This window comes from Dendrobates tinctorius, unplaced genomic scaffold (genome assembly GCF_039654945.1).
Source record: "Dendrobates tinctorius isolate UK_male_01 unplaced genomic scaffold, ASM3965494v1 ptg000070l, whole genome shotgun sequence".
Lineage (NCBI taxonomy): Eukaryota > Metazoa > Chordata > Amphibia > Anura > Dendrobatidae > Dendrobates > Dendrobates tinctorius.
In genome coordinates this window covers 87714479-87741886 of record NW_027361738.1, presented here as the reverse complement: position 1 = coordinate 87741886, position 27408 = coordinate 87714479, and the positions used below count along the sequence as shown (strand labels likewise).

Below are 27408 nucleotides of genomic sequence, written 5' to 3'. Positions count from 1 at the left end.
CATTTGCTTTAATGTATTTTAATAATTTTATTTATTTGTGCTTTTATTCATTATTTGTTTTTATTTAATATACTTTATTTATTTGTTTTATTAATTATTTGCTTTTATTATTTATTTATTGGTTTTATTTTTTATTATTTATTATTTATTGCTTTTTATACATTCTTATTTTTATTTATTATTATCAGTTGCTTTAATGTATTTTAATAATTTTATTTATTTGTGTTTTTATTCATTATTATTCGTTTTCATTTCGTATTATTTATTTATTGGTTTTATTCATTATTATTTTTGTATAGTATTATTCATTATTTTAAATTTTTATTACTGATGTAGTTTCGAATTATTGTGTTTACTTAATATTTGTTTTCTTTTATTATTCTTTATTGCTTTATTTATTATTATTGTTTTCATTTATTATTATTTGATTATTGTGCTTGCTTTTTATAGCACCATCATATCCCTCAGCAATTTACATGCTATTTTGAAGAACAATAAATATATCGCTGCATAATTAGGACGTTTTGCCTCTGAGGGGGTCTTGGAAAGTTGGGTGACCAGCCGCCAACGTGGCTGCTCCGATAGCAGAGATTATCGTCACTTTACAAATTTGGCGGAGTGTACAGTAATATGGGAAATGGCAAAATATCCAGATAGATTTGGTTTTCAGGTTACCGAAAAAGCTGGGAAAAGTCTGTGGTAGAGCGGCAACGGCTGCCCCACATCTGAGGGTCCACCTTAATACAGGCTGCTTATATAAGAGCAGTGAGAACTGTCACCCAGCTTTCCTACAGTCCTGAATGGCAACACAGGTATGAAAAAAATGAGTTGTGTGCTCCAAAGCTTAATTTTTTTTTTAGGAGCCACATTTGCCCTTTTTTTGGAAACTTGTTGCACCCTTTCCAGGTGGGATCCAGACTCCTTGTGCGATTCCCCCATTGTCCTGTCTGTGTGCGCACCTGGGGCTGGGTGTGTAAGAGGAGGAGTGTGAGCTCCGCTGACGTTGCACGAGGTATGTTCTGCTGCTTCCTCCCAGGATCAGCTCAGGGGATCCAAGCCACGTCATGTAAGTCCCACTCATCACCCCGTTTGTGCCCCCTGGCGGCTTATAATAAGGTAATGGGGCATTGCTCTATATGCGGCACTGTGCACTATGCGGCTATTATATCATGGTTAGCTATATAACCCCAATATAACATATGTTCAACCTTTTTATGCTCATCCCTTTAAGAATAGTATTACAGTATGGGGAAGGTTCAGCCAGGTGTAATCTCCTCTGCAATGTGGTCAGGCCAGTTGGGTGAAACAGTATTATAGAGAGAACTGTGTCTGGTGCTGTTATAGAGAGAACTGTGTCCGGTGCTGTTACAGAGAGAACCTTGTCCAGCACAGATAAAGAGAGAACTGTGTTCGGCGCTGTTATAGAGAGAACTGTGTCCGGTGCTGTTATAGAGAGAACTGTGTCCAGCGCTGTTATAGAGAGAACTGTGTCCGGTGCTGTTACAGAGAGAACCTTGTCCAGCACAGTTAAAGAGAGATCTGTGTCCAGCACAGTCAAAGAGAGAACTGTGTCCTGCGCTGTTATAGAGAGAACCTTGTCCAGCACAGTTAAAGAGAGATCTGTGTCCAGCGCTGTTATGGAGAGAACTGTGTCTGGTGCTGTTATAGAGAAAACTGTGTACAGAGCTGTTATAGAGAGAACTGTGTCCGGCGCTGTTATAGAGAGAACTGTGTCTGGCGCTGTTATAGAGAGAACTGTGTCTGGTGCTGTTTTAGAGAGAACCTTGTCCAGCACAGATAAAGAGAGAACTGTGTTCGGCGCTGTTATAGAGAAAACTGTGTTCGGCGCTGTTATAGAGAAAACTGTGTTCGGCGCTGTTATAGAGAAAACTGTGTCCAGTGCTGTTATAGAGAGAACTGTGTACAGCGCTGTTATAGAGAGAACTGTGTCCGGTGCTGCTATAGAGAGAAATGTGTTCGGCGCTGTTATAGAGAGAACTGTGTCCAGCGCTGTTGTAGAGAGAACTGTGTCCAGCCCTGTTATAGGGAGAACTGTGTCTGGCGCTGTTGTAGAGAGAACTGTGTCCGGCGTTGTTATAGAGAGAACTGTGTCAGGCCCTGTTGTAGGGAGAACTGTGTCCGGCGTTGTTATAGAGAGAAATGTGTCCGGCGCTGTTATAGAGAGAACTGTGTCCGGCCCTGGGAGAACTGTGTCCGGCGCTGTTGTAGAGAGAACTGTGTCCGGCGCTGTTATAGGGAGAACTGTTTCCGGCACTGTTGTAGAGAGAACTGTGTCCGGTGCTTTTATGGAGAGAACTGTGTCCGGCGCTGTTATAGAGAGAACTGTGTCCGGCGCTGTTATAGAGAGAACTGTGTCTGGTGCTGTTATAGAGAGAACCTTGTCCAGCACAGATAAAGAGAGAACTGTGTTCGGCGCTGTTATAGAGAAAACTGTGTCCAGTGCTGTTATAGAGAGAACTGTGTACAGCGCTGTTATAGAGAGAACTGTGTCCGGTGCTGCTATAGAGAGAAATGTGTCCGGCGCTGTTATAGAGAGAACTGTGTCCACCGCGGTTGTAGAGAGAACTGTGTCCAGCCCTGTTATAGGGAGAACTGTGTCTGGCGCTGTTGTATAGAGAACTGTGTCCGGCGTTGTTATAGAGAGAACTGTGTCAGGCCCTGTTGTAGGGAGAACTGTGTCCGGCGTTGTTATAGAGAGAAATGTGTCCGGCGCTGTTATAGAGAGAACTGTGTCCGGCGCTGTTATAGAGAGAACTGTGTCCGGCCCTGGGAGAACTGTGTCCGGCGCTGTTGAGAGAACTGTGTCCGGCGCTGTTATAGGGAGAAGTGTTTCCGGCACTGTTGTAGAGAGAACTGTGTCCGGCGCTGTTATAGAGAGAACTGTGTCCGGCGCTGTTATAGAGAGAACTGTGTCCGGCCCTGGGAGAACTGTGTCCGGCGCTGTTGTAGAGAGAACTGTGTCCGGCGCTGTTATAGGGAGAACTGTTTCCGGCACTGTTGTAGAGAGAACTGTGTCCGGCGCTGTTGTAGAGAGAAATGTGTCCGGCGCTGTTATAGAGAGAACTGTGTCCGGCGCTGTTGTAGGGAGAACTGTGTCCGGCGCTGTTCTAGAGAGAACTGTGTCCAGCGCTGTTATAGGAAGAACACGTGTTTTTAGAGAGCGCCTAAAACATACAGTGCAAATTGCCTCTTCAGAGAGGAAGAGGACTTGAACTCTATAGTGCCACCTGTTGGTAGCAGTGATCCTACAAGTCACAATCAACCCTTTAACAAGTCTTGTAATATGACTTAGACATACTGTATAAGTTATGGTTTGTCCCAAATTCTTGGGGTAGAGCATTCCAGAAAATAGGTGCAATTCGGGAGGTCTTGGAGCCGGGAATGGGAGGTACGGATTAGTGCGGATGTTAGTTGAAAGTCACTTGATGAGCGTAACGAGCAGGTAGTGGATCAGGGGAACAGTTAGGGTTTTTGTTGTTTCCATGGGGAGAAAAGGGCAGATTCTCGAGATGTTCTTCAGCTGTAAGTGGCAAGAGCGGGCAAAAGATTGTATATGGGATGTGAAGGAGAGATTGGTGTCAAATGTAACACCCAGACAGCGCGCCTGCTGCCGGGGTATTATTATGGTGCCACACATGGAGAGGGTAATGTCCGATTTAGGGAGGTTAGTAGACAGTAGGCAGGGCCAGCATTTGGGACAGGCAGACCAGGCAGATGCCTGGGGCCCTCACCTACAAAGGGGGCCCCCTGCATCTGCAGCCCATTTATCAAGTGCCCAGAGGGTGTACAGCAGTGAATAATGCTGTGCATTGCTCTGAAGTCTTGGAGTGTCACTCACAAAGCCCCTTGAGCCCCCCTGTCTCTTTCGCCCTGCAGTCAGGTTAAAAGTTGAGAGTGAGGGGGAGGGACCGATTACAGCACAGTGACAAGCAGGAAGATGCCTGAAGCTCTGTATGTCTCCTCCTGAGTCCTGATCATGGCTGCTCCTAGCACTGTCCTGAGAATGGATATGCCTAAGTGAAGCCTCAGAACCTGGTAAGAGCAGCAATAACAGGTCAGAGAGCAGTGATTTCCTCACTGTGGTCCGGAGCTCTGTGCTGATCGCTGCAGGATCAGGATTCACAGCCACATACAGCAGCGATCAGCATCAGCTCTGACCACAGTCACTAATCACTGCTTGTAATGTGACAGGGCGACCTCCTGTCACTACTGTCTGGATGACACAAGACAGGGATATTGTGTGCTGAATCAGGAGATTTATTATATGGAAATAAATGAATTCCCATGTGAAATAATAAGGGTAAACTACACATATATATAGTACTAGTACAGGTGTGCATTTGAATCAGCGTTTTTGGTGCATTTTTTTTTTTTTTTCTGCCAAAGCCGGCTCTCTTGGCAGTAAAAACATTGCTTTCAAAATGCCCATTTTTTAGGGTATTTGCAGACGATCCGGAAATGGCAGCACTTTGGACGCAGCGGACATGTGTTCCGTCTAAAGTGCTGCCATCTTATGCAGGTGATTCCGCATGTGTTCCTCCCATCCACTATGCTGTAACATCCGGCTGCTGTGGGTTCGAGGCTGCGGATGTACGCAGCATCCAGAGTTTACTGATTGCGGACACAGACCCTTAGCGCTTTTGCTGTTTTTTTTTTGTATAGTATTCATTTTGTCTACAGTACATGTTTAATAAAGTTCGTTTTATTCACCAAAAACGCAGCGAAAAACAACGTTGCGACATTTGCGGTTTTTCTAAAACGTTTTCATTGCTTTCTACGGGTGAAAAAAATTAATGAAAGAAGTGACACGCTGCAGATTTAAAGAACGCCGCAGTTGTGAAATTCAGTCAGAAAATAAAAGGGTGTGCAGGAGATCTCTGAAAATCTCAGTCTTTGCTTGTGCTATAAAATGCTGTAAACTTCTTATTTGCAGAAGAAAAAGCTGCAAAAATTCTGCATATGAACGCAACGTGTGCACATAGCCTTAAAGTGCCAGCAAAACATATGAGATTTCCGAAATCTCCTGCATGCGCTTGTTTTTTTTCTGACTGAATTTCTGAACTATAGCACATTTTAAATCTGCAGCGTGTCGCTTCTTTGTGTTTTCACCCGTTGAAAGCAATGAAAGAATATAAAAAAGAAAGCTGCAGATATTGCATTGGTATTTTTCGCTGCAATTTTTTAGGTGGTTTTGGAGAATTAAACTATTAGGTCTTGTTCACACGTTCAGTATTTGGTCAGGATTTCACATCAGGATTTGTAATGCAGAAACAGCAGTGGAACAATCAGAGGAAAAGTATAGTAGAAACACGTCACCACTTCTGGATTTCTCGCCCTCCTGGTTTTGACTTGCACTTACTGATGTGAAATACTGACCGAATACTCAACGTGTGAACGTGGCCTTAAACATCCTGTAGACAAAGCAAACATCCTCACTTTAAAAAAAAATCTGAAAAAAGTGTAAAGAACACCAGAAAACAAGCTGAAAAACAGGTGTTCAACGCAACATTTTTACTGCCAATAGAACAGGTTTTGGCTACTGAAAAAAATGCTGCATGTGAACATAGCCATAGCGTTTCACAGTAAGACTATCTGTGGTGTTACATAGGACTGCGGGTGACATCTACTACATTATCTGTTCTCAGAGATTTATCACTGCTCTCTCTGGTGTTACATAGGATGAGGTCACAGTCATGTGACTGGTCACGTGAGCCGGGAGGGCTTCTGTTCTGGAGTGTGCTGTGCTGTGCATAGAGGGAATTGTATGGCGATCGGTACACAGTCCCTTCTGAAATGACAGGTGGGTGTGGTGGCTGATGTGCAGTAGGGGAAAACTACAATCTCGCAGGTGGGAGTGTCAAAATTGGGACTGTCCCGCTGGATCTAAGATGGTTGGGAGCCCTGCTGTGTTATCTACAGTGTTAAAAAAATTAAGAGGGGGTTAGGGGACAACTCTTTATCTTTGGGGCTTGGGCCCCCCAATCTTTTCTGACCCTAGCAACACTCCTGCGTACTGCTAACAGTGGCAGACCCGTTGGCCGCTATAAGGCCCCTGAATATGGGGGCCACAGTGCCATCACAGGCCCCTCTGCCACCAGTATCCACATCCTGCTCATGTAATGTAACCTAAATGATTTTACAATGTTAGCATTTGGGGCCCCACTTTAAACTTTTGCCTAGGGCCCCACTTTGTCTAAAACCGGCTCTGACGGCAGGAACAGAAGTTCAGTTTTGGCGAGGGTTGAGCTTCAGATAGAGAGCGGACATGATGTTGGAGATGGAGCGCCCCACCAGGGCCTAGCGGGGTACTCGGTACCGGGCTCGTTGATCTCAATGGGAGTTGTCACGGAAGCTGTGACCCGGTCCGTGGCCCTGGGGCTCCATGGCAAAAAGGGGGTGAATGAACAATGAAATAAAGTTTATGAATAATTCGTGACGCCACCTGTGGTGTTCGGCAAGTGAGGTGGTTAGGCCGACGCTGCATGCAGATCCTCTGGGACCTGTTGTGGGTTGCAGCCAAGATGGTGAAGCTCCCCATAGGTGGAGCTGTAGTCCCAGGGCAGTGTAGATGTAGCAATGGAGGAGAGGCACAGGCGGTTTAGAGGCTGGTGCCCAGATGCAGTAGTGCGGGGTGTAGTGGTGTGGGAATAAGTGGAGGACACCAGGGCATGTAGTTCCAAAGCTTTACTCAGTCAGCAGTTCACACAGATGCCTGCCTCCGTGCTGTGTCCTCCGGGTCCTGGGCTCAGTCAACCTCCGGGCAAGATAGGATGCTCCCTTCCAACACTCCGCCAACATGTACCTTTCTGAACGTCTCCTCTATAGCGCCTTTAAGTGAAGTACTCCTAGTACTGAGTTACACTGGAGTGCCTCCTGACAGATGTTCCCAAGAACTCTACTTGTACGGCAGACAGCTGTAGGGGACTCCTTACTCCTGAGTCCCGGCTCACTATCCAAGTTGCTGTTGTGCCCCAAGTCTTAGATGGGAGTAGTGCATTTACAGCCCACTACTCCACCGGTGTCTGCTGCAGAACCATTAGTGTCCATACAACCTCGGGGACCAGGCCCCAGCCTTGCGCTTAGAACTTCTAGGCAGGGTTCTTCCTCTAACCCACGTTCTCTGTGTTCCCTTTTACTCCTACGTTCCGTACTTGTCTTTCTTTCTTATGGAAGCTCAGGCTTCAGTTCAATATCTTTCTCCTTCTTTCCTTTCCCGTGCCAGCAGACCCAGGTCACTGAGATCTGCTGCAGCACCTCCTTCCTCCATCCCTCTCCTAAGGATCTTCTCTCCTCACTACTCTGAGTGAATCCCCTGACCAACTGAACTAACTCCTGAAATTCTAACCCTTCCCACTCTTTTATGTATTCTAAACTCCACCCACCTCACAGCACGTTTCGTGTTTCCAAGCAGGGAACCACCAAAGGTGCTCTGCTACTCTCCAAGCAAGGAGCCGCAATGTGGCTTTGCTACACTACTTTGTGGTGAGGGGTGCAGGTGTTGGAGCGTGGTTAAGAGTTCCCACCTTACCTGGATGGTGGGGCACCACACCTCAGGATGAGGTGCAGTACCTCTGTGGCGACTGAAGCTTCAGGGGCACCACAGAGACTGCAGTAGAGAGTCACTGGCGTTCTATAGTACAGCGGGGGTAAGGTCAGGGAATGACGTGTATAGTTGTGTGTCAACATAAAGATGGTACTGAAAGCCAAATCTGCTGATGGTCTGTCCAATTGGGGCCGTGTAGAGACAGAAGAGAAGGGGGCCAAGGACTGAGCCCTGAGGTACCCCAACAGCAAGAGGAAGAGGAGATGACGTGGAGCCAGAGAACAAAACACTGAAGGAGCGGTCAGAGAGATAGGAAGAGAACCAGGAGAGAGCGATGTCCTTAATGCCTAGTGACTGGAGCCAGAGAGTAGGAGACGATGGTCAACAGTGTCGAAAGCTGCAGAAAGGTCGAGAAGAATGAGCAGAGAGTGGTCACCATTACATTTAGCTGTCAGAAGGTCATTGGTCACTTTGAGTCCAGTTTCTGTAGAATGTAGGGGGCGGAAGCCGGACTGTGATGGAGAGAGGAGAGGGAACGGGTAAGGCGGGAGTAGACAAGGTGCTCCAAGAGTTTAGAGATGAAGGGGAGATTGGAGACTGGTCGGTAGTTATTAGTGCAGGATGGGTCGAGAGCGGGCACTGCTACTGGGAACACTGATGTTGGTATTGTTATGACAAGACTATGTTTGGGACTGTTATGATGAGGTGGTGGTTAGCACTTATGAGGGCGATACAGTTGCCAGGGCTCTTTGGCTCTCATGGATATAAAGGGACAGTGACTGGCACTATTAGGCTGTGTTCACACACAGCGTTTTTTTAGCGGTTTTTACCGCGGTTTTCACTATAAAACCGCTATAAAACAAGCTGCACAGTCATTTCTATGCATTTTGCACTTTTTGTGCACATTGATGCGTTTTTTACCACGAAAAAAACGCATCGCGGTAAAAAACGCAGCATGCTCATTAATTTTGCGGATTTTTCCGCGGTTTTGGCTTCTCCCATGCGTTTAGAAACCGCTGCGGTAAAAAACGCATCAAAAACGCATCAAAACCGCGCAAAAAACGTGCAAAAAATGCCGCGGAAAAATAGGTGCGGTTTCTGGGAAGGGATTCAGGTTTTTGTGCAGAAATTTTCTGCAACGTGTGCACTTAGCCTTATGAGGGCACTGTGACTGGCACTGCTATGATGCCACTTTAGTTGGCAATAGCATGGGGAGACTGGCAATCACTGTTATGAAAAGATTGTGGATGGAATAATAGTGCGCTTGACAAAGTTATGTATTGTTTTAATGTATAAAGGTACTGTGGCCGGTTATGTCATGATGATATTTTTGGTTGTTGACACAGTTGTGGGGCACTGAGGCTGGCACAATTATGATTGTGCAGTGGTGGGCAGCAGTGGGGGACACTGTGGCTGGTACTATTATGAGGGTACTGTGGCTGGTACTATTATGAGGGCACTGTGGCTGGTACTATTATGAGGGCACCGTGGCTGGTACTATTATCAGGGCACTGTGACTGGTATTATTATGAGGACACTGTGGCTGGTACTATTATGAGGGCACTGTGACTGGCACTATTATGAGGGCAGTGTGGCTGGCAGTATTATGAGGGTACTGTGGCTGGTACTATTATGAGGACACTGTGGCTGGTACTATTATGAGGGCAGTGTGGCTGGTACTATTATGAGGGCAGTGTGGCTGGCAGTATTATGAGGGCACTGTGACTGGTACTATTATGAGGGCACTGTGGCTGGCACTATTTTGAGGGCACTGTGACTGGCACTATTATGAGGGCAGTGTGGCTGGCACTATGTTGAGGGTACTGTGACTGGTACTATTATGAGGGCACTGTGGCTGGCACTATTATGAGGGCAGTGTGGCTGGCACTATTATGAGGGCAGTGTGGCTGGCACTATTATGAGGGTACTGTGGCTGGCACTATTATGAGGGTACTGTGGCTGGCACTATTTTGAGGGCACTGTGGCTGGCACTATTATGAGGGCAGTGTGGCTGGCACTATTATGAGGGCACTGTGACTGGCACTATTATGAGGGTACTGTGGCTGGCACTATTAAGAGGGCAGTGTGGCTGGCACTATTATGAGGGCACTGTGACTGGTACTATTATGAGGGCACTGTGGCTGGCACTATTATGAGGGTACTGTGGCTGGCACTATTATGAGGGCAGTGTGGCTGGCAGTATTATGAGGGCACTGTGACTGGTACTATTATGAGGGCAGTGTGGCTGGCACTATTATGAGGGCACTGTGACTGGTACTATTATGAGGGCACTGTGGCTGGCACTATTATGAGGGCAGTGTGGCTGGCACTATTATGAGGGTACTGTGGCTGGCACTATTATGAGGGCACTGTGACTGGTATTATTATGAGGGCACTGTGACTGGCATTATTATGAGGGCACTGTGGCTGGCACTATTATGAGGGCACTGTGACTGGTACTATTATGAGGGCACTGTGGCAGGCACCATTATGAGGGTACTGTGGCTGGCACTATTATAAGGGCAGTGTGGCTGGCACTATTATGAGGGTACTGTGGCTGGCACTATTATGAGGGCACTGTGACTGGCATTATTATGAGGGTACTGTGGCTGGCACTATTATGAGGGCAGTGTGGCTGGCAGTATTATGAGGGCACTGTGACTGGTACTATTATGAGGGCAGTGTGGCTGGCACTATTATGAGGGCACTGTGACTGGTACTATTATGAGGGCACTGTGGCTGGCACTATTATGAGGGCAGTGTGGCTGGCACTATTATGAGGGTACTGTGGCTGGCACTATTATGAGGGCACTGTGACTGGTATTATTATGAGGGCACTGTGACTGGCATTATTATGAGGGCACTGTGGCTGGCACTATTATGAGGGCACTGTGACTGGTACTATTATGAGGGCACTGTGGCAGGCACCATTATGAGGGTACTGTGGCTGGCACTATTATAAGGGCAGTGTGGCTGGCACTATTATGAGGGTACTGTGGCTGGCACTATTATGAGGGCACTGTGACTGGCATTATTATGAGGGTACTGTGGCTGGCACTATTATGAGGGCACTGTGACTGGTACTATTATGAGGGCAATGTGACTGGTACTATTATGAGGGCAGTGTGGCTGGCACTATTATGAGGGCAGTGTGGCTGGCACTATTATGAGGGCACTGTGGCTGGTACTATTATGAGGGCAGTGTGGCTGGCACTATTATGAGGGCAGTGTGGCTGGCACTATTATGAGGGCACTGTGGCTGGCACTATTATGAGGGTACTGTGGCTGGCACTATTATGAGGGCACTGTGACTGGTACTATTATGAGGGCACTGTGACTGGTACTATTATGAGGGCACCGTGACTGGTATTATTATGAGGGCACTGTGGCTGGCACTGTTATGAGGGCAATGTGGCTGTAATGTATAATAATTAGATCTGTCTCTTTAAGCAAGCCAGACTTATGGGACTTGGAGGGTGGAGACAACAGGGATGAGAAGGGAAGTTTCAGTTTCACTTCTGTGTAGCATGAGAATGCAACTGTTATGCTGTGTGCTGGAGGACGAAGAATAAAACATATCTAAAGTTTAATACCTTGAATTCTTCATAACGTGTGGATATTGCAACTGGCGACGAGGATGGGATATAATCACCTACTGCTGTGAGTACGGACTCTATTTTACCGCTTCACATGCCAGCACCACTGAGAGACTCTATCATGGCTGACTACTTGCACACATTCCCACAATTTGATGACTGATGTCATTAATCTCTCCCATAACTGGAGAAAATGGCTAAACAGATTTGAGAATTTCCTAGAAGCCATGGACATAAAGGAGGAGAAAAGAAAGAGAGCTTTGCTCCTGCATTGTGCAGGCCCAGGAGTCTATGACATATACAGTACGTTACCTGCAGCAGAAACAGACACATACAGCAACTGCACTAAAGCTCTCACTGGCTACTTCAACCCCAAACAGAACATCAGATATGAAAGATATAAATTCAGGATTGCCAAGCAGCTTCCAGAAGAGTCCATAGACACTTATGTCACACGGCTGAAAGAGTTAGCACATGGATGTGCCTTTACAGATGTAGATGATGAAATCCTAACTCAAATAATTGTCACCTGCTCGTCTAATAACCTAAGGCGTAAGGCTCTGCAGCAGGATATCTCTCTACATGATTTGCTCAAAATGGCCCGTGCTATAGAAATAGCAGATCATCAGGCTACCGTAATGGAGAATGGGGATAAATTACATGTGCATAATCTCAAACAGAAAAATTTACCAGACAAACAAGCCCAGAAACAGAAGAAATGTTATAGATGTGGACAGGATTTCCCTCACCACCAGAACAAATGTCCAGCTATGGGACAGACCTGCAGTAAATGTGGAAAAGGGAATCATTTTGCAGCTATTTGCAAATCAGCGCACTACAAGCCTCCGCTGCCTATGACAAAATCTGCAGATGTAAAAGTGATAAATCAGGACACAGAAGAAATGTCTGCGACTGAGAACTATGTGTTCACTACCTCTGTCACTGGTTCAGTACAGTCTCCCTGTGTTACACTCGCAATCTGCAACACTGACATTACCTTTACAATAGATACAGGAGCTTCAGTGGATATCATAGATAGCACTACATATGAACAATTGAAAACAAGGCCAGTCTTACAACAAGTGCAGACTAAAATGTTTCCTTATGGATCTAAAACACCTCTAGCTATAATGGGACAATTTGATGCTGAAATTAGATATAAAGAAAACAGGCAGAAAACCACTTTCCACACATTACAAGGATCGGGAGGATGTCTTCTCAGCTATCACACTGCCTTGGAGCTAGGGCTCATCCAGATTATTCATACCATAGCTGACCCTGCGGATATGGATGTACAAACTATGGTGAACAGCTTTCCCTCCCTATTTAGTGGTTTGGGAAAACTAAAGGACTCTCAAGTACACCTTCATGTGGATGACAATGTTCGTCCAGTAGCCCAGCCTCACAGGCGTATTCCATTTCACCTGAGACAGAAGGTAGAAAAGGAACTCCAATTGCTCATGGATGAGGACGTTATTGAAACTGTTACTGGTCCCACTCCGTGGGTCTCTCCACTTGTGGTAGTTCCAAAACCAAAGACTCCTGATCAAGTGAGACTGTGTGTTGACATGCGCCTGCCCAACACCGCTATCCAGAGGGAAAGACATATCTCACCTACGATTGATGACATTATTCATTTATTAAATGGAGCCACCGTCTTCTCAAAGCTCGACCTCAATAAGGGATATCATCAATTAGAACTGAGTCCAGAGTCCCGATATTTGACCACATTTTCCACCCATGTGGGCCTCAGAAGATACAAAAGATTGACTTTTGGAGTCTGCTCAGCAGCAGAAATTTTTCAGGATGCAATAAGGAGTGTCATTCAACACATCCCAAATACATTTAATTACAGTGATGACATATTGGTTTTTGGTAAAACTCAAGCTGAGCATAATCGTGCTCTATATGCTATCTTCGAATGTCTGCTTTCTGCTGGACTCACTTTAAACAAAGAGAAGTGCGAGTTTGACAAGGGTTCATTAGAATTCTATGGTCACATCTTCTCGGCAAAAGGAGTACAACCAGACCCCAAGAAAGTGGAAGCTATCAGAACAGCCTCAATTCCACAGGATGCCAGTGAAGTGCGTTCTTTCCTTGGAATGGCAAGTTACTGTGCTAGATATATTCCGAATTTTTCAACAATCAGCAATCCACTACGGGAACTTACAAAACAAAGTTGTATTTTTCAATGGTCTCAAGGCTGTCAGGCCTCTTTTGAAACAATTAAAAATGAACTCTGCTCGACGACCACCATGGCTTATTTTGATCCAGCTCTTCGAACTGAACTGATTGTGGACGCCAGTCCCGTGGGACTGGGTGCTATTCTAGCGCAATACAAGGATAACAATCAAAATCCTCACATCATTTCTTATGCAAGTAAGAGCTTAACAAACACTGAAAGAAAATATTCTCAACCTGAAAAAGAAAGCTTGGCAGTTGTCTGGGGATGTGAACACTTTCACTTATTTCTCTATGGAGCTCCCTTCACCATTGTCACAGATCATCAAGCACTTCTTACAATTTTTGGAAATCCCAGAGCTAAAATGCCTGCACGAATTGAACGATGGGGCCTACGTCTACAGGACTACAACTATAAAATTGTTCACAAACCTGGAAAATACAGCAATCCGGCTGATTATCTTTCAAGACATCCTACTAATGATGATATACCTGTGCATTCTTCCATTGAAGAATACCTACGTTTTGTTACAGATCATGCCGTGCCAAAAGCACTTTCTCTTGATCAATTTATAAATGAAACAACAACAGACAAGACACTCTGTGCCCTAATACAAATCATCCAAAATCGAAGGTGGCATGAAATTCAAAAGGAAAAATTTCCTGATTCTGAGATTGATCTGAAAGAGTTAAAACTATTCTCAAACGTACGTGAGGAATTATCAGTCACTGAAGAACACCTCATTCTTCGAGGTACCAAACTAGTTGTACCTAAGACTTTGCGTAACTTAGTCATACAGATAGCACATGAAGGTCATTTAGGAATTGTTGGCACAAAGAAGTTACTCAGAGAAAAAGTGTGGTTCCCAAATATGGATCACTTGGTGGAAGAAAAGATTAGACGCTGTTCTACTTGTCAATTAATCACTCCATCATCAAACTTAGAGCCATTACAAATGTCTCCGTTACCCACTGCTGTCTGGGAGGAAGTGGCAGTCGATATATATGGACCATTGCCAAATGGCCAATACATTCTCGTAACAATTGATGAATATTCTCGATACCCTGTCATTTCATTTATCTCTTCAACATCTGCTAATAATGTCATACCAGAGCTGGACGACATTTTCTCGGCATATGGTATTCCAAAAGTGGTCAAAACAGACAATGGACCTCCATTCAATGGACATGTGTTTACACAATTTTCTGAATACTTGGGATTCAATCACAGGAAAATCACACCTTGCTGGCCGCAAGCCAATGGAATTGTGGAACGTTTTATGCGCACTCTGGGGAAACGTATCAAGGCAGCGAGTCTGGAGCACATCCCACTGAAACAGTCATTATACAAATTCATGCGTAATTACCGCAATACGCCACACTCCACTACTAATGCTGCTCCAGCTCATTTAATGTTCAGCAGAACCCTGCGTATACGTCTCCCTGATGTGACCAGCCATCCCCGACCGAGTGACTCCTCAGTGAGATCCACAGATTTCTCCAACAAACAAGCCATGAAACGTTATGCAGACAGAAGGCGAAGGACACAGTCAAGTGCCATCGAAAGAGGGGATGTCGTGGTGGTACGTCAAAGACCAACCAACAAGACCTCACCTGTATATGGTCCTGCAAAATATTATGTTACTAAAAGGAAAGGCAGCATGATCACAGCTGAACGAGATGGACACTCCATAACGCGAAATTCTTCATATTTTAAAGTCATACCGCAGAATGATGACAATGAACTCTCTTTGGTGGAAGATTTGGCATCCGATGGTGGAGAGGACCAACAAGAGGTAGCTGGTCCATCAATAATGAACCCTCTCAATGAGCCCAGACGTTATCCCACACGAGAGAGAAGCGCTCCATCGAGGCTTATTGAAGAAGTGTAACTACAGTTTTGTTTGTTTTTTTTTTGTTTGTTTCTCTGGTTTTGGAATTGAACAAATAAGACAAAACGGACATATGATTTCTTTGGACATTTTCATGTTGTTGCATTTATCAGTAATATGGGTTATTTATAGAAAAAAAAAAAAAAAAAAAGGGGATGATGTAATGTATAATAATTAGATCTGTTTCTTTAAGCAAGCCAGACTTATGGGACTTGGGGGGTGGAGACAAGAAGGATGAGAAGGGAAGTTTCAGTTTCACTTCTGTGTAGCATGAGAATGCAACTGTTATGCTGTGTGCTGGAGGACGAAGAATAAAACATATCTAAAGTTTAATACCTAACGTGTGGATATTACAGTGGCTGGCACTGTTATGAGGGCACTTGACTGGTATTATGAGGGCAGTGTGGCTGGCACTATTATGAGGGCACTGTGACTGGCATTATTATGAGGGCACTGTGACTGGCATTATTATGAGGGTACTGTGGCTGGCACTGTTATGAGGGCACAGTGACTGGTACTATTATGAGGGCACCGTGACTGGTATTATTATGAGGGCAATGTGGCTGGCACTGTTATGAGGGCACTTGACTGGTATTATGAGGGCAGTGTGGCTGGCACTGTTATGAGGGCACAGTGACTGGTACTATTATCAGGGCACCGTGACTGGTATTATTATGAGGACACTGTGGCTGGTACTATTATGAGGGCAATGTGGCTGGTACTATTATGAGGGCACTGTGACTGGCACTATTATGAGGACACTGTGACTGGTATTATGAGGGCACTGTGACTGGTATTATTATGAGGGCACTGTGACTGGTACTATTATGAGGGCACTGTGGCTGGCACTATTATGAGGGCAATGTGACTGGCACTATTATGAGGGCACTGTGACTGGTATTATTATGAGGACACTGTGACTGGTATTATTATGAGGGCACTGTGACTGGTACTATTATGAGGGCAGTGTGGCTGGTACTATTATGAGGGCACTGTGACTGGCACTATTATGAGGACACTGTGACTGGTATTATTATGAGGACACTGTGACTGGTATTATTATGAGGGCACTGTAACTGGTACTATTATGAGGGTAGTGTGGCTGGTACTATTATGAGGGCACTGTGACTGGTATTATTATGAGGGTACTGTGACTGGCACTATTATGAGGGCACTGTGACTGGTACTATTATGAGGGCACTGTGGCTGGTACTATTATGAGGGTACTGTGACTGGTATTATTATGAGGGCACTGTGACTGGCACTATTATGAGGACACTGTGACTGGTATTATTATGAGGGCACTGTGACTGGCACTATTATGAGGGCACTGTGACTGGTACTATTATGAGGGCACTGTGGCTGGTACTATTATGAGGGTACTGTGACTGGTACTATTATGAGGGCAGTGTGGCTGGTACTATTATGAGGACACTGTGACTGGTACTATTATGAGGGCACTGTGACTGGTATTATTATGAGGGTACTGTGACTGGCACTATTATCAGGGCACCGTGACTGGTATTATTATGAGGACACTGTGGCTGGTACTATTATGAGGGCAATGTGGCTGGTACTATTATGAGGGCACTGTGGCTGGCACTATTATGAGGGCACTGTGACTGGCACTATTATGAGGACACTGTGACTGGTATTATTATGAGGGCACTGTGACTGGCACTATTATGAGGACACTGTGACTGGTATTATTATGAGGGCACTGTGACTGGCACTATTATGAGGACACTGTGACTGGTATTATTATGAGGGCACTGTGACTGGCACTATTATGAGGGCACTGTGACTGGTACTATTATGAGGGCACTGTGGCTGGTACTATTATGAGGGTACTGTGACTGGTACTATTATGAGGGCACTGTGACTGGTATTATTATGAGGGTACTGTGACTGGCACTATTATCAGGGCACTGTGACTGGTATTATTATGAGGACACTGTGGCTGGTATTATTATGAGGGCAATGTGGCTGGTACTATTATGAGGGCACTGTGGCTGGCACTATTATGAGGGCACTGTGACTGGCACTATTATGAGGACACTGTGACTGGTATTATTATGAGGGCACTGTGACTGGCACTATTATGAGGGCACTGTGACTGGTACTATTATGAGGGCACTGTGGCTGGTACTATTATGAGGGTACTGTGACTGGTACTATTATGAGGGCACTGTGACTGGTACTATTATGAGGGCACTGTGGCTGGCACTATTATGAGGGCACTGTGACTGGCATTATTATGAGGGTACTGTGGCTGGCACTGTTATGAGGGCACAGTGACTGGTACTATTATGAGGGCACCGTGACTGGTATTATTATGAGGGCAATGTGGCTGGCACTGTTATGAGGGCACTTGACTGGTATTATGAGGGCAGTGTGGCTGGCACTGTTATGAGGGCACAGTGACTGGTACTATTATCAGGGCACCGTGACTGGTATTATTATGAGGACACTGTGGCTGGTACTATTATGAGGGCAATGTGGCTGGTACTATTATGAGGGCACTGTGACTGGCACTATTATGAGGACACTGTGACTGGTATTATGAGGGCACTGTGACTGGTATTATTATGAGGGCACTGTGACTGGTACTATTATGAGGGCACTGTGGCTGGCACTATTATGAGGGCAATGTGACTGGCACTATTATGAGGGCACTGTGACTGGTATTATTATGAGGACACTGTGACTGGTATTATTATGAGGGCACTGTGACTGGTACTATTATGAGGGCAGTGTGGCTGGTACTATTATGAGGGCACTGTGACTGGCACTATTATGAGGACACTGTGACTGGTATTATTATGAGGACACTGTGACTGGTATTATTATGAGGGCACTGTAACTGGTACTATTATGAGGGTAGTGTGGCTGGTACTATTATGAGGGCACTGTGACTGGTATTATTATGAGGGTACTGTGACTGGCACTATTATGAGGGCACTGTGACTGGTACTATTATGAGGGCACTGTGGCTGGTACTATTATGAGGGTACTGTGACTGGTATTATTATGAGGGCACTGTGACTGGCACTATTATGAGGACACTGTGACTGGTATTATTATGAGGGCACTGTGACTGGCACTATTATGAGGGCACTGTGACTGGTACTATTATGAGGGCACTGTGGCTGGTACTATTATGAGGGTACTGTGACTGGTACTATTATGAGGGCAGTGTGGCTGGTACTATTATGAGGACACTGTGACTGGTACTATTATGAGGGCACTGTGACTGGTATTATTATGAGGGTACTGTGACTGGCACTATTATCAGGGCACCGTGACTGGTATTATTATGAGGACACTGTGGCTGGTACTATTATGAGGGCAATGTGGCTGGTACTATTATGAGGGCACTGTGGCTGGCACTATTATGAGGGCACTGTGACTGGCACTATTATGAGGACACTGTGACTGGTATTATTATGAGGGCACTGTGACTGGCACTATTATGAGGACACTGTGACTGGTATTATTATGAGGGCACTGTGACTGGCACTATTATGAGGACACTGTGACTGGTATTATTATGAGGGCACTGTGACTGGCACTATTATGAGGGCACTGTGACTGGTACTATTATGAGGGCACTGTGGCTGGTACTATTATGAGGGTACTGTGACTGGTACTATTATGAGGGCACTGTGACTGGTATTATTATGAGGGTACTGTGACTGGCACTATTATCAGGGCACTGTGACTGGTATTATTATGAGGACACTGTGGCTGGTATTATTATGAGGGCAATGTGGCTGGTACTATTATGAGGGCACTGTGGCTGGCACTATTATGAGGGCACTGTGACTGGCACTATTATGAGGACACTGTGACTGGTATTATTATGAGGGCACTGTGACTGGCACTATTATGAGGGCACTGTGACTGGTACTATTATGAGGGCACTGTGGCTGGTACTATTATGAGGGTACTGTGACTGGTACTATTATGAGGGCAGTGTGGCTGGTACTATTATGAGGGCACTGTGACTGGTATTATTATGAGGGTACTGTGACTGGCACTATTATCAGGGCACCGTGACTGGTATTATTATGAGGGTACTGTGACTGGTATTATTATGAGGGCAATGTGGCTGGTACTATTATGAGGGCACTGTGGCTGGCACTATTATGAGGGCACTGTGACTGGCACTATTATGAGGACACTGTGACTGGTATTATTATGAGGGCACTGTGACTGGCACTATTATGAGGGCACTGTGACTGGTACTATTATGAGGGCACTGTGGCTGGTACTATTATGAGGGCAATGTGGCTGGTACTATTATGAGGGCACTGTGGCTGGCACTATTATGAGGACACTGTGACTGGTATTATTATGAGGGCACTGTGACTGGCACTATTATGAGGACACTGTGACTGGTATTATTATGAGGGCACTGTGACTGGCACTATTATGAGGGCACTGTGACTGGTACTATTATGAGGGCACTGTGACTGGTATTATTATGAGGGCACTGTGACTGGTACTATTATGAGGGCACTGTGGCTGGCACTATTATGAGGGCACTGTGGCTGGCACTATTATGAGGGTACTGTGGCTGGCACTATTATGAGGGCACTGTGACTGGTATTATGAGGGCACTGTGGCTGGCACTATTATGAGGGCACTGTGACTGGTACTATTATGAGGGCACTGTGACTGGTATTATTATGAGGGCACTGTGACTGGTACTATTATGAGGGCACTGTGACTGGTATTATTATGAGGGTACTGTGACTGGTACTATTATGAGGGCACTGTGACTGGTATTATTATGAGGGCACTGTGACTGGTACTATTATGAGGGCACTGTGACTGGTACTATTATGAGGGCACTGTGGCTGGTACTATTATGAGGGCACCGTGACTGGTATTATTATGAGGGCACTGTGACTGGTACTATTATGAGGGTACTGTGACTGGTATTATTATGAGGGCACTGTGACTGGTACTATTATGAGGGCACTGTGACTGGTACTATTATGAGGGCACTGTGACTGGTATTATTATGAGGGCACTGTGACTGGTATTATTATGAGGGTACTGTGACTGGTATTATTATGAGGGCACTGTGGCTGGCACTATTATGAGGGCACTGTGACTGGTATTATTATGAGGGTACTGTGACTGGTATTATTATGAGGGCACTGTGACTGGTATTATTAGGGTACTGTGACTGGTACTATTATGAGGACACTGTGACTGGTACTATTATGAGGGCACTGTGACTGGTATTATTATGAGGGCACTGTGACTGGTACTATTATGAGGGCACTGTGACTGGTACTATTATGAGGGCACTGTGACTGGTATTATTATGAGGGCACTGTGACTGGTATTATTATTAGGGTACTGTGACTGGTACTATTATGAGGGTACTGTGGCTGGCACTATTATGAGGGTACTGTGACTGGTATTATTAGGGTACTGTGGCTGGTACTATTATGAGGGCACTGTGACTGGTACTATTATGAGGGCACTGTGACTGGTACTATTATGAGGGCACTGTGACTGGTACTATTGTGAGGGCACTGTGACTGGTATTATTATGAGGGCACTGTGACTGGTATTATTATTAGGGTACTGTGACTGGTACTATTATGAGGGCACTGTGACTGGTATTATTATGAGGGTACTGTGGCTGGCACTATTATGAGGGCACTGTGACTGGTATTATTATGAGGGCACTGTGACTGGTACTATTATGAGGGCACTGTGACTGGTATTATTATGAGGGCACTGTGACTGGTATTATTATGAGGGTACTGTGGCTGGCACTATTATGAGGGCACTGTGACTGGTATTATTATGAGGGCACTGTGACTGGTACTATTATGAGGGCACTGTGACTGGTACTATTATGAGGGCACTGTGGCTGGTACTATTATGAGGGCACTGTGACTGGTACTATTATGAGGGTACTGTGACTGGTACTATTATGAGGGCACTGTGACTGGTACTATTATGAGGGCACTGTGACTGGTATTATTATGAGGGTACTGTGACTGGTACTATTATGAGGGCACTGTGACTGGTATTATTATGAGGGCACTGTGACTGGCACTATTATGAGGACACTGTGACTGGTATTATTATTAGGGTACTGTGACTGGTACTATTATGAGGGTACTGTGGCTGGCACTATTATGAGGGCACTGTGACTGGTACTATTATGAGGGTACTGTGGCTGGCACTATTATGAGGGCACTGTGACTGGTATTATTATGAGGGCACTGTGACTGGTACTATTATGAGGGCACTGTGACTGGTATTATTATTAGGGTACTGTGGCTGGCACTATTATGAGGGCACTGTGACTGGTATTATTATGAGGGCACTGTGGCTGGCACTATTATGAGGGCACTGTGACTGGTATTATTATGAGGGCACTGTGACTGGTACTATTATGAGGGCACTGTGACTGGTACTATTATGAGGGCACTGTGGCTGGTACTATTATGAGGGCACTGTGACTGGTACTATTATGAGGGCACTGTGACTGGTACTATTATGAGGGTACTGTGACTGGTACTATTATGAGGGCACTGTGACTGGTACTATTATGAGGGCACTGTGACTGGTACTATTATGAGGGTACTGTGGCTGGCACTATTATGAGGGCACTGTGACTGGTACTATTATGAGGGTACTGTGACTGGTATTATTATGAGGGCACTGTGACTGGTACTATTATGAGGGCACTGTGGCTGGCACTATTATGAGGGCACTGTGGCTGGCACTATTATGAGGGCACTGTGACTGGTACTATTATAAGGGCACTGTGGCTGGCACTATTATGAGGGCACTGTGGCTGGCACTATTATGAGGGCACTGTGACTGGTACTATTATGAGGGCACTGTGGCTGGCACTATTATGAGGGCAGTGTGGCTGGCACTATTATGAGGGCACTGTGGCTGGCACTATTATGAGGGCACTGTGACTGGTATTATTATGAGGGCACTGTGACTGGTACTATTATGAGGGCACTGTGACTGGTATTATTATGAGGGCACTGTGGCTGGCACTATTATGAGGGCACTGTGACTGGTACTATTATGAGGGCACTGTGACTGGTACTATTGTGAGGGCACTGTGACTGGTATTATTATGAGGGCACTGTGACTGGTATTATTATTAGGGTACTGTGACTGGTACTATTATGAGGGCACTGTGACTGGTATTATTATGAGGGTACTGTGGCTGGCACTATTATGAGGGCACTGTGACTGGTATTATTATGAGGGCACTGTGACTGGTACTATTATGAGGGCACTGTGACTGGTATTATTATGAGGGCACTGTGACTGGTATTATTATTAGGGTACTGTGACTGGTATTATTATGAGGGTACTGTGGCTGGCACTATTATGAGGGCACTGTGACTGGTATTATTATGAGGGCACTGTGACTGGTACTATTGTGAGGGCACTGTGACTGGTATTATTATGAGGGCACTGTGACTGGTATTATTATTAGGGTACTGTGACTGGTACTATTATGAGGGCACTGTGACTGGTATTATTATGAGGGTACTGTGGCTGGCACTATTATGAGGGCACTGTGACTGGTATTATTATGAGGGCACTGTGACTGGTACTATTATGAGGGCACTGTGACTGGTATTATTATGAGGGCACTGTGGCTGGCACTATTATGAGGGCACTGTGACTGGTACTATTATGAGGGCACTGTGACTGGTACTATTGTGAGGGCACTGTGACTGGTATTATTATGAGGGCACTGTGACTGGTATTATTATTAGGGTACTGTGACTGGTACTATTATGAGGGCACTGTGACTGGTATTATTATGAGGGTACTGTGGCTGGCACTATTATGAGGGCACTGTGACTGGTATTATTATTAGGGTACTGTGACTGGTACTATTATGAGGGTACTGTGGCTGGCACTATTATGAGGGCACTGTGACTGGTATTATTAGGGTACTGTGGCTGGTACTATTATGAGGGCACTGTGACTGGTACTATTATGAGGGCACTGTGACTGGTACTATTATGAGGGCACTGTGACTGGTACTATTGTGAGGGCACTGTGACTGGTATTATTATGAGGGCACTGTGACTGGTATTATTATTAGGGTACTGTGGCTGGCACTATTATGAGGGCACTGTGACTGGTATTATTATGAGGGCACTGTGACTGGTACTATTATGAGGGCACTGTGACTGGTATTATTATGAGGGCACTGTGACTGGTACTATTATGAGGGCACTGTGACTGGTATTATTATGAGGGCACTGTGACTGGTATTATTATGAGGGTACTGTGGCTGGCACTATTATGAGGGCACTGTGACTGGTATTATTATGAGGGCACTGTGGCTGGCACTATTATGAGGGCACTGTGACTGGTATTATTATGAGGGCACTGTGACTGGTACTATTATGAGGGCACTGTGACTGGTACTATTATGAGGGCACTGTGGCTGGTACTATTATGAGGGCACTGTGACTGGTACTATTATGAGGGCACTGTGACTGGTACTATTATGAGGGTACTGTGACTGGTACTATTATGAGGGCACTGTGACTGGTACTATTATGAGGGCACTGTGACTGGTATTATTATGAGGGTACTGTGACTGGTACTATTATGAGGGCACTGTGACTGGTATTATTATGAGGGCACTGTGACTGGCACTATTATGAGGACACTGTGACTGGTATTATTATTAGGGTACTGTGACTGGTACTATTATGAGGGTACTGTGGCTGGCACTATTATGAGGGCACTGTGACTGGTACTATTATGAGGGCACTGTGACTGGTATTATTATTAGGGTACTGTGGCTGGCACTATTATGAGGGCACTGTGACTGGTATTATTATGAGGGCACTGTGGCTGGCACTATTATGAGGGCACTGTGACTGGTATTATTATGAGGGCACTGTGACTGGTACTATTATGAGGGCACTGTGACTGGTACTATTATGAGGGCACTGTGGCTGGTACTATTATGAGGGCACTGTGACTGGTACTATTATGAGGGCACTGTGACTGGTACTATTATGAGGGCACTGTGACTGGTACTATTATGAGGGCACTGTGACTGGTACTATTATGAGGGCACTGTGACTGGTACTATTATGAGGGCACTGTGACTGGTACTATTATGAGGGCACTGTGACTGGTACTATTATGAGGGTAGTGTGGCTGGCACTATTATGAGGGCACTGTGACTGGTACTATTATGAGGGTACTGTGACTGGTACTATTATGAGGGCACTGTGACTGGTACTATTATGAGGGCACTGTGACTGGCACTATTATGAGGACACTGTGACTGGTACTATTATGAGGGCACTGTGACTGGTACTATTATGAGGGCACTGTGACTGGTACTATTATGAGGGTACTGTGGCTGGCACTATTATGAGGGCACTGTGACTGGTACTATTATGAGGGTACTGTGACTGGTATTATTATGAGGGCACTGTGACTGGTACTATTATGAGGGCACTGTGGCTGGCACTATTATGAGGGCACTGTGGCTGGCACTATTATGAGGGCACTGTGACTGGTACTATTATGAGGGCACTGTGACTGGTATTATTATGAGGGCACTGTGACTGGTATTATTATGAGGGCACTGTGGCTGGCACTATTATGAGGGCACTGTGGCTGGCACTATTATGAGGGCACTGTGACTGGTACTATTATGAGGGCACTGTGGCTGGCACTATTATGAGGGTACTGTGACTGGTACTATTATGAGGGCACTGTGACTGGTACTATTATGAGGGCACTGTGACTGGTACTATTATGAGGTCACTGTGACTGGTATTATTATGAGGGCACTGTGGCTGGCACTATTATGAGGGCACTGTGACTGGTATTATTATGAGGGCACTGTGACTGGTATTATTATGAGGGCACTGTGACTGGTACTATTATGAGGGCACTGTGACTGGTATTATTATGAGGGCACTGTGACTGGTACTATTATGAGGGCACTGTGACTGGTATTATTATGAGGGCACTGTGACTGGTATTATTATGAAGGCACTGTGGCTGGCACTATTATGAGGGCACTGTGGCTGGCACTATTATGAGGGCACTGTGACTGGTACTATTATGAGGGCACTGTGGCTGGCACTATTATGAGGGTACTGTGACTGGTACTATTATGAGGGCACTGTGACTGGTATTATTATGAGGGCAGTGTGGCTGGTACTATTATGAGGGCACTGTGGCTGGCACTATTATGAGGGCACTGTGGCTGGCACTATTATGAGGGCACTGTGACTGGTACTATTATGAGGGCACTGTGACTGGTACTATTATGAGGGCACTGTGACTGGTACTATTATGAGGGCACTGTGACTGGTATTATTATGAGGGCACTGTGGCTGGCACTATTATGAGGGCACTGTGACTGGTACTATTATGAGGGCACTGTGACTGGTACTATTATGAGGGCACTGTGGCTGGCACTATTATGAGGGCACTGTGGCTGGCACTATTATGAGGGCACTGTGACTGGTATTATTATGAGGGCACTGTGACTGGTATTATTATGAGGGCACTGTGGCTGGCACTATTATGAGGGCACTGTGGCTGGCACTATTATGAGGGCACTGTGACTGGTATTATTATGAGGGCACTGTGACTGGTATTATTATGAGGGCACTGTGACTGGTACTATTATGAGGGCACTGTGACTGGTATTATTATGAGGGCACTGTGGCTGGCACTATTATGAGGGCACTGTGACTGGTATTATTATGAGGGCACTGTGGCTGGCACTATTATGAGGGCAGTGTGACTGGTATTATTATTAGGGTACTGTGACTGGTATTATTATGAGGGCACTGTGACTGGCACTATTATGAGGGCACTGTGACTGGTACTATTATGAGGGCACTGTGACTGGTACTATTATGAGGGCACTGTGACTGGTACTATTATGAGGGCACTGTGACTGGTATTATTATGAGGGCACTGTGGCTGGCACTATTATGAGGGCAGTGTGACTGGTATTATTATTAGGGTACTGTGACTGGCATTATTATGAGGGCACTGTGGCTGGCACTATTATGAGGGCACTGTGACTGGTACTATTATGAGGGCACTGTGACTGGTACTATTATGAGGGCACTGTGGCTGGCACTATTATGAGGGCACTGTGGCTGGCACTATTATGAGGGCACTGTGACTGGTACTATTATGAGGGCACTGTGACTGGTATTATTATGAGGGCACTGTGACTGGTATTATTATGAGGGCACTGTGGCTGGCACTATTATGAGGGCACTGTGGCTGGCACTATTATGAGGGTACTGTGACTGGTACTATTATGAGGACACTGTGACTGGTATTATTATGAGGGCACTGTGACTGGTATTATTATGAGGGCACTGTGACTGGTATTATTATGAGGGCACTGTGACTGGCACTATTATGAGGGCACTGTGACTGGTATTATTATGAGGGCACTGTGGCTGGCACTATTATGAGGGCAGTGTGACTGGTATTATTATGAGGTCACTGTGACTGGCACTATTATGAGGGCACTGTGACTGGCACTATTATGAGGGCACTGTGACTGGTATTATTATGAGGGCACTGTGGCTGGCACTATTATGAGGGCACTGTGACTGGTACTATTATGAGGGCACTGTGGCTGGCAATGCTATGAGGGTAAAGTGACCGGCACGATTTACCATAAGCACACAAATACGCAGCGTTTTTACCACATTTTTTGAAAATCTCATAGAAAAAGCATCAGAACTGCATAGTGAGAACACAGACGTAATATGAAGGAATCGCTGACCCCAGTGACCTCATATTAGGGGATTGCTACTTCGGCCGTTCCTGACTGTTTCCTATAAAGTGTCTCCTGAGCGCAGGATATGGCGCCTCCATATACCGCAGGCTCGCAGCGGAGCGTTTCTCAGCAGCACAACGTTCGCCCATGTTGTTATCCCGCCAGACTGTACACACTTCCCCGCGGTGTGTAAATACTGCACACCTCTCTGTGTGCTGTGCGGAGTTAACCCCTTGTTTGCTGACCAAGTACGAGTCAACTGATTGTCTGAGCCTTAGGCACAGAAATACACGCAGCCGCACGCTCCGGTCCCGAGTGCCGGGTATTGATGCGAGAGACTCGCGAGAGTTTCCCGCATCGCACACC

The 27408-nt window shown here is 45.7% G+C and overlaps 1 protein-coding gene across 1 annotated transcript in view; it reads left to right on the top strand.

Moving 5' to 3' along the window:
* The first annotated feature begins 1047 nt into the window (after nucleotides 1-1047).
* The window catches only part of ICA1 (islet cell autoantigen 1), a 140731-nt gene continuing 114370 nt past the window's right edge, over nucleotides 1048-27408 (top strand). The window contains exon 1 of the mRNA XM_073582099.1: nucleotides 1048-1066. The gene's annotated coding sequence lies outside the window, so the exon portion shown is untranslated. The remainder of the gene's footprint in view (nucleotides 1067-27408) is intronic.